The following is a 12,866-nucleotide window of genomic DNA, read 5'->3' on the forward strand; positions in this document are numbered from 1 at the left end:
AGAATCCAGGCTTCCCCCACACACACCATCCTATCCTTTTAATCATACGCATACACATACACACATGCCACACACCCCAACACAGACCTGCACTATTTGTCTGCATCAAGTCACACAGATGTGCGCATATGTGGGCTCATAAGCACTCAGGAGTATTCACCATTGAGCACACTCAGCCACCTACTGCCCACTAGACATGTACTCACATGGTTACGTGCACACCTCAAAATGTACACACTAACACACGCCTGCTTCCACAGACTCACAAAGTTTCTAGAGAAATCTTAAGGTGGCCACTGGCACTCCACACTCAGGGCCGAGGGAAAGGTGCAGACAGAGGGGGAAGAGGGAGGCTAGGAGGTCGGGGCCCTTCAGCCCTGGGCAGGCGTGCCGGGAGCCCGGATCAACATCAAGAGAGCAGCTGCCATGCACTGAGCATGCACTGTGCACCAGGAACTGTGTGGGTGGGAGCGGCTATGATTACGTCTGTTTTACGGAGAAGAAAGTAGAGGTTCTGAGAGGCTAAGGAGCTTGCCTGAGGTTACCCAGCAGGTCACAGGCAGGGCCAGGACTCAGGCAGTGTCTGTGGGACAATGTCATCATCCCACACAGGCTCAAGGGCCTCTGCTAGGACAACAGGACAGCACCCTCCTCCCTAACCCTGGCCTGGCCCCAGCTCCTGTCCTCAATGTGTGGGATCTTGGACCCCAGGGAAAGGGCTGGGTGGGAAGGGAAAGCCAGTGGACAGGTGGGGGGACAAAGGGGTGGGGGCTGAGGAAGGCGCCATGGAAAAGGTAGGGGCTGCCCTGCAGCAGGAGGAACTCAGAGGCCTGGGCCGTGTAAGGGACTGGACTGGGTTCTGAGCCCGCAGCTCAAGACCCTGCGGCTCCCACTTCTGAGCGGGTCTGGGGAAGGGGTTAGGAGAACGAGGGACATTCAGGCCTGACCTAGAGTCATCAGCAGAGGACAGGGCATGTCCTGGGTGGGAGAGCAAGCTCAGTCTGCCAATCCTCCTCCCAGCCAGAGGCATGCCCAAGACTTCTGGGAGAAGCCATGACACCCACACAAGGCAGCCCACTTTCCAGGGGCACATGCCGGCTCATGGCTGTGCAGAGTCACACACACACACTTCCTGGCACACGTACCCAGTTCCCATGGGGAACGGAAGCTAAGTCAGTCTGACAAGGAGAAACTAAGCCAAATTCCTTTTGTCAGAAACGATCATAATAACGGCGCACGAGACCTTACTGCATGCTCCGCACTGCCCTGAGCATGCTATACATTTAACTTGCTCAATCCTCACGAGAACCCTAAGAGATCGGTGTATGTGTATGCCCATTTTACAGATGAGGAAATTGAGGTCAAAAAAAGATGCTTTGGAGTCTGTTCCTGTAGCAGCAGAGTCACCCTCCTCACCCTGCCTGCCTTTTAACACACCCGGCTGGGCCCTTGCCCACCAATCCCTTGCATATGGCCAGCCTGGCCTTCCTATGGCCCCACACCCAGACGCCAGCCTCCCTCTCAACTTGGCTCCTGCCTTCTCCTCACTTGGGTCCAGTCCCTTCCCACCACCCAGCACTGGAAACACCTCTTCTGGGAAGCCTCCCTAGGCCCCCAGGTAAGAGTGCGTCCCTGTTCCTGGCACTTATCTTTCCTCTGAGCCCCTGAGCAGTGCACCTTCTAGCCATTAAATTACTCTGTCCTACACAGAGTGAGCCGTGGCCTGGCTGGAGCCCTGTCTGCTTGCCCCAGCTTCTCCTCGGTGCACCTCCACCATTTAATTCAACTCTCCCCGCATGTACTGATCCCCTACTCTGTGTCAGACACTAAGCTATGCACTGGGGATGCAAGGGTGATCCTCAGTGGCAGGTTCTGGCTCTCACGGACTTCCAGTCCAGAGCGAAACAGATATTTATCAAGTAGCCTCACTAAGGAGCAACCCAAGAAAAGGGGTCGGAAAGAAAGGAGCAAGGCTCTGGGGTGCTCAGGACAGGCTTTCCTGAGTGAAAGTGAAGGCAAGATCTGAAGGCTAATGGCCCTGTGCTATGGAGGTGGCTTAGGGGAGTGAGTGTAACACAGGCAAAGGCCCTGAGGCTGGAAGGAGCCAGCACGTTCCAGAAGCAAGGCTGGTATGGAGCAGAGTGAGCAGGGGGAACCTCGGGAAATGCTCCGTTGCCCAGTCAGGATGGGTCAGGGGTACGCCAGGAGGGCCTTGAGGAGCAGCGTGAAGACTCTGGCCTTCGTCCTGAGAGCAACAGGGAAGTCCTGCAGCAGGGCGGCAACTGGCCAGAACAGCATTTCATAAAGTCACTCTCCTATCTGGTTGTGAAGGGTGAGAGAGGAGGCCAGAGGCCCCAGGGGAGGGAGCAGCAGCGGCATCCCACATCCCGCATCCGGCAGGGCTGGGTCTCACCTAACCTAGCCTCACTCCCCTCGGGCTTCCATCACTCCTGCCCCAGCCCAGGGCAGGCACTCAGAAAACATCTCACAAACATACCTGAAATCATTTTCAGACACAGGACTGCGGGAAAGCAGCCAAGTAGTAAGCAGGCAGGGATGGGGGCAGGTTGGGGGCTCCATGAGCTGCGAGTCCTTCAGGTGAGCAGCGGCCCCTACTCTGGCCACTTGAGTGAAACAGAACAGAGAACTAGGAGGCGGCCTGAGTGGCCTCCAGGCCTTCAGCACCACAGTCTGAAGGGTTTTTCCCACAGACGTATGGGCCTGTTTCCCACAATTGCTTCCAGAAATGGGATGTGGCAATGTCCTGTGTCTGAGGCTTCCCTCTCCTGTCACTTCCCCAGGCAGTGTCCAGGACCTCTAGACGGGGATGCAAACCTGGGATATGGCAGAAGAGCTGCCCCCTTTCTCTGTTTTATTCAATGGGGCGTCCCATAACATTTCATCTGGGGCCAGGCACGGCGGCTCACGCTTATAATCCCAGCACTTTGGGAGGCCAAGGCAGGTGGATCACTTGAGGTCAGGAGTTTGAGACCAGCCTGGCCAACATGGTGAAACCCTGTCTCTACCAAAAATATAAAAAATTAGCCAGGTGTGGTGGTGCACACCTGTAGTCCCAGCTACTGGGTAGGCCGAAGCAGAAGAATTGCTTGAACCTAGGAGGCGGAGGTTGCAGTGGCCCTGCACTCCAGCCTGTGTGACGGAGTGAGACTGCATCTCAAAATTCATTTGGCCAAAGGATTCTGTTACTAAAAGGGGTGAGAAAATCACTAACATACATCATTCATTCACTTATTCACCCATCAACTATTCACTGAGTGCCCGCTATGCACCAACTGGTGAGCAGGACCCAATGCACATGCTGCAGAAGCCAGGGGTGTAACAGGGGCATGGATGGGGAAACAGGGAGTTCCTGATCCCAGCAGCAGGAGCAGGCTGGGATCGAGGAATGAAGTTCTTTCGGCTCTGACTAAATGATCTGTGGTCCGTTCTATAGCCACACTTTGGCAAGGATGTGAAAGGGGAATAGAAGCAAATATATGGTAGAGGGTATAAATGCTATCATTTATTGATCACTTACTATGTGCCAGGCATTGTGCTAAGTATCTCATGTATCAACTAATCCCAAAACCTTCCTTCAGGAGTTATAATCATCCCCATTTTGCAGGCTATAAAACTGAGGCTTAGAAAGGTTATACTGAAGGGAAGACAAAGTAGGCTTCAAATCCAGACCAGCCTAACATCAAAACCCATGCTCTATCGAGGAAAGGGCAAAGGGCAAGGGCCCTCTTGCTGAGGAAAGAGAAGACAAGGGGACAGTGGACCTTCTCCTTAAGGAAGCAGAAGAGTCCTATGTGGCAGTAGAGCCCAGATGTTTTCCAGTGGACAGAAGGCGGCATTCCAGGGATGAAGCCTAAATGCAGGCAGAGGACAGGCAGTAAGGCTGCACTTCTCATCTGCTGATAGGTGACCCAGACAGACACTGGAGATGTCATCCTGGAAATTTTGAAGAAAACAGACCTATATATGACCTGGTGGGGACTTAATATCTCAAAGCCTGCAGGCAGGTAGCAGAGCTGGCTGTGCCCTCGGGGGCCTGCTCTGACAGAATCCCCGGTTGCATCTGTCCTCTTGGGCCATCTAAGGAACCTTAGGCCCTTGGCTCTCTGAACCCATTCAGCTCCCAAGGTCCTCCCCACTCCTATAGCTGTCCCTCCTTTCCCTCCCACCTCCTGTCCCCTGACCCCTTTCAGACAGCTCCAGCTCCTCTTCCCTTGGGTGCCATCTTGGTTTCCATGATGGTCTACCCAGCTCAAGGCTTTCCTCGCCAAGTTCTCGCTCATCCAGGTTCCCCAAGGCCTAGCACTTCTTTCCCAGCCTAAACCTGCCCTCTCAGAACTCAAAGTCTAAGGCAGAGCCAGCAACTCAGGAATAAAACATGGAAAAAATTCTCTGGGGAATAGAAACCCACAGAGTCACAGTCACCAAGCTCTCTGAGGGGTAAGAGCCTCCAGAGAGCACTGGGGTCAGCCCCTATCTTCAGGAAGGCAAAGAAGTTCTGGGTCCATTTTCCAGGTGTAGCGAAGAAGGCCCAGTAAATGATACAGACTTTCCCAAGGCGGCACAGTGGGTAGAAGGTAAGAAGGACTGGAACCCTGGAGTGATGTCTTCTGGTGCCATGCTTAGGAGGTACAGAAGACAATACCGGACAAGGGAGGGGGAAAACTTCTTTTTATGGGGTAGGGGGAAGTGACTAGGGTCTGGGGAGGTCAGGAAGAGGACAGTGCTGGGGAGGACCTAGGAGGCAGCCCTTGGCTGCTATAGTGTTTCCTTCATCAAGAACAAGGGATAATTTGATTGAGCTGATGAGTCACCTCATCAGCATTTGAGGCTTATGGCCATCCTGCCAGGGCCCCATCCTCTCTACCCATTAGGCTGGGCCTGGCACTGGAAAATAGGAAGCAGAGAACCCTAGCTGAAAGCTTCCTCCTATGCCCAGAGCTGCTGCCTCGAGTCTGGAAGATCGAGAGATGAGGAGGGAGAGGAGGACAAAGGCACCCAGAGACAGAGAGTGCAAGCCGCACGCCACAGAAAAGCTGCAGCCAGGGAGCCCAGAGGGCGTCCTCGGGGGCTGGGACAGGTGCCCCAACCATGACAGCTGCCAGCCGCCCAGGAGGATGGGAACACAACAGGTGCAGAGGCAGGGTGGAGACTGAAAGGGAATCTGAGCAAACAGCCTGGAGTTGAGGCCCCTCCCGGCCCAGGCCCTCTGCCAAGCAGCCCTTTTTCGGCCTCTCTGAGACACAAACACACCTGCTTGTGCTCCCCAGTTCCAGGCCTCAGGGCCAGCCTGGCCAGCCAGGACTGGAAAGAGGGTCACCATCCATGCCAGGCAGAAAGGATGGAACAAGGAAGAAACCAGGTTTCTATTCCCAGGACAGAGTGTGCCAGACAGAGCCCACACCCACAGAGCCCCTAGCTGGAGGCAAACATTTGCCTATGATAAGATCTGTGTCACAGGTCAGGAAGGGTGGATGGATGTGCCCACCCCACCCATGTGGAGGGCGAGAGCTCTGGTCTTCAGGTCGGGCAGGCAAGCTACTGAGCTTCTCTGAGCCTCCACCATCTCTTCTCCATGGTGGAGACCACATGGCCCAGAAACTTGTGAGAACTGAATAACATGACACCTGTGAGGGCCACCGCCTGGCTTCATCCAGAATAGCAATGCTTGAGACTCGGAGAACTCGCGAATCCACTTAGAACTGGAGGGACTGAAGTCTCTGCCCCAGCCTTGGAGAGGAGCAACTTGGGATGCAGGATATGAATACAGCACTAAGAATAAGGCCGGGCGCGGTGGTTCACACCTGTAATCCCAACACTTTGGGAAGCCAAGGCGGGCAGATCACCCGAGGTCAGGAGTTCGAGACCAGCCTGACCAACATGGTGAAATCCTGTCTCTACTAAAAATACAAAAATTAGCCAGGCGTGGTGGCACACACCTATAATCCCAGCTGCTCCAGAGGCTGAATAGGAGAATCACTTGAACCCAGGAGGCAGAGGTTGCAGTGAGCAAAGATTGTGCCACTGCACTCCAGTCTGGGTGACAAGAGTGAAAACTTCATCTCAAAAAAAAGAATACATGTTACCCAAGGAGGAGAAATAGAGGACCTGCTTTAATAAGTAAGAACCATTTATTCAGTACCCACTTACCCTACACCAGGCACCGTTCTAAGCTTTGCATGTATAATTGCATTCATGCCTCATATGCAAATGCCATTTCAGAGTGCTGGGTAGCAGTCGTTTTTCTAAGGAAGCAGATTAAACAGTCCCTTGTCACCTGGTTAGTGCTGCTTTTGTTCAGGAATAGAATGAATTTGAAACTGGAAGCTAGCCTTTGTCCCAGCAATCACAAGTGGTAAATTAGCAGGGTCTGAATGCATAAGATTTCTCCCTACACCAGAACCTGGATGGGGAAGGTGAGGAAGGGCAGACAATGAAACTTTATGAGGGGAGGAGACCAGGGTGAGGCAGGAGACAGGACAAGCGCAGGATGTGCTGGAACAAGACACGGGCCTCGTCCATCAGAGATGCGGAAACACACTCTGCTGATCCCTGCTGGGCTTGCCTGGATTATGAGAAAAGCTGGCAGCTGATAACGGGAGGTTAAATCCCTCCTCGGCAGGCAGAGATCCCCCGTCAATTCATCCCTCCCTTCACCTCCACCCCATGTACGCACTCACACTCACACACACACCTTCAGCCCCACAGCTCAGCCTAGGCTCCTGGTGCCCACTCCTTCTTGTGCCAGGCCCCCAGCTAGCTGAAGTCACCCCAAAGCTGGGAGGCCCCCCTCCTTCCTCTGGGGATTCTGCTTCCTCTGGCTCTTGCTGGTTTCCTGCCCCTCCCAGATCCAGCTTACAGAAGGATGGTGAAGCTCAGGACCAGGTGACGTGGCCTCCACTTCTGCTCCTGTGCCCTGGCCCTGCACCTGCCTGCTGCCCCTCCTGGGGCCTCTCACTCCAACCTTTGGGCTCAGATACTGGGTGTTAGTAGCTACAACAAAGTGACAGTACAGGACCCCACAGGGCTCGGCCCTTGGCTGGGGTACTCCAGGATGGCCACTGGGAGCTGGATCCCAGTGCTGTGACACAGCAAATACTACTCAATGCCACCAGTGTTGTCTACACTAGTGGCTTCACAGTACAGGTGGTGGTTAAGAGTAGGCTCTAGAGTCAGACTTCCCGGGTTCAAACCTTGGTTCTAACATCTATTAAGTGTCCATTTCTTCTTCTGAAATATTGGGTTGATAGTAATAGTGCCTACCTCCTAGGGCTACTGGGGAGATGAAATGAGCTCATATATGTAGTGTGCACAGAACAGTGTGGGGTGCATGAGAAGCGCTAGTAGGTGGTAGCACTACAGAGAAGCTACTCCTGACCTCTATACAAAGGCCCTGACCTTACCCTTCCATACGGATGGGGAAGCCAGGACACAGAGCTAGGAAACTGAGTCAGAATTTGATCTCAAGTCAGTCTGCCAGAGCTGTTCTATCTGGAGGCCTCTTCCCCTCAAAGCTCTTCAGTCCCAAAAGGCCTAGTGGCCTGGCCTCCCTACCTCCCTCTCTAACCTGGCTCCCTTGAAGGGCCTTTAGCCCATCAGTGGGGGGTCCTAGCACCTCCTCCTCTGCAAAAACTAGGCAGGAACTCAACAAATAAGTACCCAAATCAATTCAGAAAATTACATCTGCTGCCAGCATCTTGAAACATCTGCTCTAGGCCCCCAGAAGTGGAGGAACTCCGTACCCTAGATGGGGACATTGAGGCTTGGGGACACTGAATACTTTACCCAGGTCACACAGCTAATGCTCAGCTAAGCTGGGATTTAGACACACACCTACTGGACATCAGAGCCCAACACCTGCCCCTCTGCCACGTGGCCTCTCAGAATAATGACCCAGCTCTTAAAAGCTATGAAGCAATGTCACCAACATCTTACTGGATCTGCAAAAGTACCCTATCAGGTACCACAGGACAGATGCTCATCCCTTTGCATAGAAAGAGAAAAACAGAGGCTCAAGGAGATGGAAATGAATTGCTAAAGCTATAAAGTGCCAGAGCTGGGACCAGAAACCAGATTTCAGACTCAAGAGTGCAGGCCCCAGGACTTTGTCAACTGCAGATGCTGCCCCTGAGAGCAGCCCCCTTCAGTTAAATCAACACAGCATCGGTCAGAGGAGCCCAGGGTCACTGCAGTCACAAATGTAAAATTTGAGCTGGGCACGTTGCCAAATGTCTGTCATGCCAGAGCTTTGGGAGGCCGAGGCAGGAGGATCACTTGAGCCCAGGAGTTTGAGGTTACAATGAGCTATGATTACACTCCTGCACCTGGCGTAGGTGACATAGTGAGACCTTGTGTCAAAAAAAACCAAAGTGAAGTGTGATCCCAATGTGGACTCCCCTGGAATTTGGCTGTAGTGTGCCACAGTCACTGTCCTGCTCTGCTGGAGTCCCTGCCACACATCCAGGCACCCACCTGCAGGCCTCGCCCCACCCAGGCTCTGGGCCCACTCCCACACTAGGGGTCAGAGCTTCAGCACCACACATGTCTCCAAAAGAGAAAGTAGGGACTGAAGCAGGAGGTGCCAGTTCTCACAGGCTCCAAGGCATAAACCTGAAAATGCTCTGGAAAGAAAAAGGGAGTGGCAGGTCCTTTTCAGGAGCAGGGGTCTTAGCTTGGCTCCAAAACAGGAACTTCTGTTCTCTTTTTTTATTTTTACTTTATTTTTTTTTTAGAGACGAGGAGTCTCACCAAGTTGGTCAGGCTGGTCTCGAACTCCTGATCTTGTGATCCGCCCACCTTGGCCTCCCAAAGTGCTGGGATTACAGGCATGAGCCACTGCGCCTGACTGGAACTTCTGCTCTCATACAGCAAAGGTGAGAGACCACCTGAGGTACAGCCACTGCACCATGCCAGCTCTGTGCCCACCACTACGGGCCATGACCTGGAGCCCACAGGACGCTGGCCATGACGGCTGCTGGACCACAGGCAAGATCCCCAGGCACAGAGGTACCTGTGAGTAATGGGGTCCACATAGTGCCTCTCAAGAAAAGCCAGAGGCCTGCTTTGCTTTTTTTTTTTTTTTTGAGGTGGAGTCTTGCTGTTGTCGCCTGGGCTGGAATGCAATGGTGTGATCTTGGCTCACTGCAACCTCCGCTTACTGGGTTCCAGCAATTCTCCTGCCCCGGCCTCCTCAGTGGAGATTACAGGCACCAGCCACCACATCCGGCTGATTTTTGTACTTTTGTATTTTTGCCATGTTGGCTAGGCTGGTCTTGAATTCCTGACCTCAGGTGATCCATCCACCTCAGCCTCCCAAAGTGCTAGGATTACAGGTGTGAGCCACCGTGCCCGGCCAGGCCAGTGGCTTTCATCCCCACTGAGTCCAGGAAGGAACTCTGTCCCCTACTACTACGCCTCTGGTCCTAGCCCCAGACTGAGTCCCTGACCCGAACCCCAGACAACTTCACATCTCACAGCCCCACAAACAGGGGCTTTTAGTCCCTAAAGACCTGCGGACCGTGGGCATGTGGCTGGCTCAGGGCTGGCTGCCCCACCCTCCTGAGCCAGAGTTCAGCTGTGGCCACCAAAGGTGGCTGTCAGGACTGTGGTATTCCTGCACAGAGGACAGCCCAAGAAGGACAGCCACCACTGGGTGACGGCAATGACAGAGACCCACCGCCCTCACTCCTAGCTGTTCCCTGCAGCTGCCCCATCTTGCAGCGTACACATTCATCCATGGCTCACTGCCGCTGCCTTCCTTTCCTCCCTCTCCAGTAACTTGTCTCAGGCTCCTGCCCCCCAGACACCTCGCCCTTCGGGATGACTTCCTCCAGAGACCCCAGCACAGCGCAGGGTCAACATTGAGAAAGCAAAGCCTTCCCTGGGAGTCAGAACTCCTGAGTCCCAGGCAGGTCCTTAGGCTCTGGGGTTTAGAGAGGGCAGTCCCTTTTAATGTCTTCATGGCTTCTCCCTCCTGGTGGTGGTGGTGGCAGTCAGGGCTCCAGAAGGTAGGCAGCAAATGCAGCTCCTGGGTTGGGCTCCATCAGCAGGCAAATAGGGCAGGAGGTCTCTTCCCTGAGAGCCTCTCCCCTCTCTAGGACAAATGCTGCACCTCTCACAACCTCAACCCTGCTTGGCCAAGCCCACTTCCCCTCTGGAGAAGAGAGCTCTTTGGTCTCAGGGCAAGTGAGGGAGGTGGGCTACATCAGACTTTGTTTGGGGGTCCACTTTCACTAACCATGACACCGCCTGCCATAATTCACTGTGTGACCCTGGACAAGTCAATTCCCTCTCAGGACACACTTTTCACACCTGTGAAATGGAGGCATTAGACTGGTTCACTTTATCTTCAAACCAGGAGTTCCCTGAATCAGGGCTGTGGGATGGGGATCATTTGCGGGGAGACAATCAAGAATTTCTAAACTGCCTGAAGAAGCAGCTCCTTCTCCCATTCCCCCTTCCACCAAGGTCTGGTGGGAAACCCAGGACGGGCCAGCAGCACGTTCTTCACTGGAAGTGACTGTTTCTCGGTCCTAATCCTGCCCCACCCAACGTGGGCACCCCCCAGGTTCTGAGGCCCAGCTTACCCCTTGAATTCTGCTATCCAGGCGGGAAATCTGGTGTCAGCCCAGATTCCCCCAACCAAGAGGTCACTGTGTCCTTCTCAAGTCCAACCCCTCCTTCCATCCCCTGGCTCTGCTCACAGTTCAGGCCCCCAGCCAGCATCATCCTACTCTGGACAATAATTCCAGCCTCCATCCCCCTCCGTAGGGCTGCCAGGCTGGCCTCTGCCTGACTCATCCCTTTAGCTCCTGTGGCTCCTCAGCATCTCAGGATAAACCTGACCCCTACTTTGGGGATTATTCAAGGTCCTCTGTGAACTGGCCCCAGTTCTTGTATCTGGCCTCACTTTCCATAACCCCCCACCCCATGTACCTATGCTCCGTGCACACGAGTCAGGTGTGTTCTAGAACGTGGCACATCACATATCCATTGCTCTTTGAACATTGCCCCTCTCCTTAGAGTACCCCTCCCCGACACTGGTCCCACAAACATCCCCACCTCCCCTTCAGCCCTCAGCTCAAAGGAGCCTTTCCTCTGAGATCATCCCAATACCCCAGGGTGGAATAGACCTCCCCTCTCCAAGGCTGTCCTGCCAGCCCTCTGTGCAGCCCCAGCCTGGCAGCCGTGGCAGGAGGCACTTCCCACACTGTGAGCACCCTGAGGGCAGACAGGTATCTTTTTCTCTCTAGATCTTACCGTCTGATAAGGTGATCGCTCCCTAGTGCTAAAGCAGATTTCATGAAGAAAGGAAAAAAAGAGGGAGAGGAGAAGGGAGGGAAGATGAAAGCCTGGAGCCGATGGTGCGGGCTCTTTTCTCTGCCCCCATCTGCTCCTCTCCAGGCCTCAGCTCTCAGGTCACCCTCCCAGCCACAGTGCCACAGGTCCCTGTGGACCCAGTGGGACCCAAAGGTGACAGACTGCCTGGCCGTGACCTCGCAGCACCAGCGGGGCCCTCCTTGTTCCTGCAGTACTATTCGGCAGCACCAGCCTGTGCTCACTCAAGCAGAAAGAGCCAAGAAGCCACGTAGCCAGGTGTGTCCTGGAACGGGGGGAGCCAGAGTGCAGAGTCTTATCTGACCATCTTCCCTGGAGGCAGCAGAAGAGCATCTGCTTGCCCACAGCCACCCCACTGCAGGACTACAGGGAGGAGGGGCGGAAAACCTTGTGCCTGGCTCCCTCCCAGCTTCTCCCGGATTAAAGCGGCGGGGGACAGAGCGCCTCCAGCTCATTTGCATAAACCATTTATAGCAGCGTCTTCAAACCCGTGCCTTCCAAGAAGAAAAAAGCCCACTGCAATTGCCTGTGGCTTCCCAGTCTGTCGTTTTCCCTCCTCTTTCGTTTTTTGTTGTAATGACAGGAAGCTGTGCGCAAGAGAAATCTCTGCCCTGGCTGTTCTTGGCAGCAGAGGGAGCTGTGCTTTCCCTCCAAATTGAATGAGAATGATAAGCAGCCATCCCCTGGGTGTCAGTGACTTAAAATTTGCAAAGCCTGTGAGCACTCATGAACTGTTTCAGGCTTCCCAGGAAGCACAGGAGGTAGCTATTGCCAGACCCCGTTTTACAGATGAGAAAACCAAAGCTGAAAGAGGGTAAATGACTTGTCTAAGCCACAAAAAACTAGTAAGTGACTGTATGGTGGCTGATGCCCAACATTGATCTACACCACCCAAGACAACAGCAGTCCTCAGCCCTGGTTGCACATCAGCATCACCTAAGGAAGTAATAAAATTACTGGTACAGTCAATTGTGGTAGCTCATGCCTATAATCCTAGCTCTTTGGGAGGCTGAAGTGGGAGGATCACTGGAGCCCAAGAGTTTGAGACCAGTCTGGGCAACATAGCAAGACCCAGTCCCTACAAAAAAAGTTTAAAATTAGCTGGGCATGGTGGTATGTGTCTGTAGTCCCAGTTACTCAGGAGGCTGAGGTGGGAGGGTTGCTTTAGCCCAGGAGGTCAAAGCTGCAGTGAGCAGAAATCACACCACTGTATTCCAGCCTGAGCAAGAGCAAGACCCTATATCAAAAAAATTACTGACATCCAGTATCTACATTAGACCAATTCACAGAGAAATTCCAAGTGTGGTGCCCAGCTCCCCAAGCAGTTCTCACTTGCAGCCAGGGTGCCATCCCCTGGCATAAGCCAGTCATGATGGTTCCAGTCCCCTTCCCAGTGACAGGGTCAAGAATGGCCACGTGACCCACTTCTAGCCAATGAGGCATAGATTTCCCACAATGGAAAATCTGCTGGGACCCCTCTGAGGAAGGGATCCTTGCTCCACAGAAGAGCA

The 12,866-nt window shown here is 53.8% G+C and overlaps 1 protein-coding gene across 1 annotated transcript in view; it reads right to left on the reverse strand.

Annotated features, from left to right (window-relative positions):
* NEURL1 (neuralized E3 ubiquitin protein ligase 1) overlaps positions 1 to 12,866 on the reverse strand; it is a 100,666-nt gene that overhangs the window by 43,633 nt on the left and 44,167 nt on the right. The window lies entirely within an intron of this gene.

Source organism: Aotus nancymaae, unplaced genomic scaffold, assembly GCF_030222135.1.
Source record: "Aotus nancymaae isolate 86718 unplaced genomic scaffold, 86718_ANA_hifiasm-v0.15.2.pri h1tg000010l, whole genome shotgun sequence".
Classification (NCBI taxonomy): Eukaryota; Metazoa; Chordata; class Mammalia; order Primates; family Aotidae; genus Aotus; species Aotus nancymaae.